This window comes from Cyrtonyx montezumae, unplaced genomic scaffold, assembly GCF_038088225.1.
Source record: "Cyrtonyx montezumae isolate F1298 unplaced genomic scaffold, pur_monq_1.0 scaffold_25, whole genome shotgun sequence".
Lineage (NCBI taxonomy): Eukaryota > Metazoa > Chordata > Aves > Galliformes > Odontophoridae > Cyrtonyx > Cyrtonyx montezumae.
Window position 1 is genome coordinate 14,426,194 of NW_027071992.1, and position 2,037 is coordinate 14,428,230.

The window sequence follows — 2,037 nt, forward strand, 5'->3', positions numbered from 1 at the left end:
GGCCTGCCTAGGGAGGTGGTTGAGGCACCATCCCTAGTGCTGTTCAAGAAGCATTTAGATGAGGTGCTAAGGGATTTGATTTAGTAGTTCAGTGGGTAGGGATGGTGATAGGAGGATGGTTGGACTAGATGATCTTGTAGGTCCTTTCCAACCTAATGTATCTATGAATCTATGAGTCTGAAGAAGAGGAGGCTCAGGGGAGACCTTATCACTCTCTTCAGCTCCCTGAGATTATGGTGATTATGACCTCTTCTCCAAGATAACAGCTATAGTACAAGAGATAATGTCCTCAAGTTGTGTCAGAAGAGGTTTAGGTTGGATTTTAGGAAAAAAATATTCTCCTAAAGAGTAGCTGAGCACTGGAATAGAATGTCCAGGTGAAATTGCCATCTCTGGAGATGTTCAGCAAATACAGAGAGTGAGTACTGAGGGACATGATTAGTGGGAAATGTTGGTAGTAGGTGAAAGTTTGGACTAGATGACCTTAGATGTCTTTTCCAACCTTAGTGATTCTATCAATCCATGTGAGACCATTCCTAGTTCACACCATTGGTGGTAACAAAAATGCTTTCTGAAGAGTTAAAGAGGACCCACCATAAAAGAAGGCAAAATTCAGTAGGTTTGTTAAGTAGGTTTTAGCACTCATGGTGATAACGATTTCCTCATATCCTCATAAAGGCCAGTCCTGGTGACTGCTATCCAGAACAAGCAGATATTAGTAAAGTAAATGTTGACATCAATCACTATTTATCAGGCTGGTGGAGTGTTTGCATGAGTGACTTTGCAAACACCACAAAGTCTGCTAATGCATCTGCACCTTCACTACTTGCTTGTTTGCACAAGTTTTTCTGAGGATCATGCCTATGAATGTTGATGGTTATTTGAACATGTTCTATTCAGTTTCAATTCAGTGCCTATCAACAATTTTTCATTTTAAGGCTCAGGCCAATTCTTTTCCTGCATTCCCCACAGTGTCCTCTGCACTATGCTATGATGCATACATTCAGTACAGCAGATACAGGAATGAGATAAGAAAGGGAAATCCCACAAATGAGGTGCTTGGTTCTTTCCTGGCATGCTGATACCCTAAAGAAGTCTAACAGGAGAACATGGGAAGTCAGGGCACCTTTGCTGGACACCAGCATGGTGAGCTGGGATTCCTGATGCAGCAGCAAGCCACTCTCAGTGTTGCAGCACCTCCCCTGTGCCTTGCCAGTGCTTCTCAGGTGAGACAGGAGTGACTTTGCATGGTCAGAAGATGGTCACCCCAGACATAGCAATACTTTCTCTGTGCTCAGCTTTCTTTGAGTGATCTCCAATTAAATAATCACTTATTGCCCCTAAATCCTACAAAGCAGTTTTGAAGTGGGAAAGATTTTATCTGGGAAACACATTATATTTCTTAATTTGGAGAAAGAGAGAAGCAGAATTAATAGCAGAAAACAGAGATTGAACCAAAGAGGAGTGTAATATCTTTGTGTTTGCTTCAGCAGCATATACACTAAAACTGGAAAAATACAGAGAAGTTTGTCATAGATCCTGTGCAAGGATGACAAGCAAATTAATGAAGAGTTTCATATTTTTTGAGCTTTTGGGTGAAAAAAGGAACCAGACTGTTAAAGGACATCTGGTGGTTGGGGTTTGGTACAGCCACCTGATCAAGAGAAGGCCTTCTTCGCTTCAACAGCAACAAGTGTCGTGCTTGCAAGCTCTCACCCTGATGAAGGATTCCAACCATCAGGATATCTCCTGAGAATACAACATGGAAGGCCAGCAATCCAAGAGACTCGTGGAGTGTGCTGAGGGTAACATCCTGGTCCAGATATTAGACAAAGTGACCAGAGAAGAAGTGTTTCTGGACCTGGTGCTGACCAACACAGAGGACATTAAAGGTTAATGAGTTAAGAGGTTAAGACTGAAGTCACCCTGGGCTGCAGTGACCATGCCATGGTCTAGTTTGTGATCTTGAGGAACACGAGCCTGGCAATAAGTGGAGTCAGAACCCTGAACTTCAGGAAAGGGAACTTTGAGGTATTT

The 2,037-nt window shown here is 42.7% G+C and overlaps 1 non-coding gene across 1 annotated transcript; it reads left to right on the forward strand.

Moving 5' to 3' along the window:
* The first annotated feature begins 1,481 nt into the window (after positions 1–1,481).
* Positions 1,482–1,584, forward strand: LOC136050942 (U6 spliceosomal RNA). The gene has a single exon (XR_010622438.1). It is a non-coding gene; the product is annotated as a U6 spliceosomal RNA (small nuclear RNA).
* Positions 1,585–2,037: the final 453 nt, after the last annotated feature.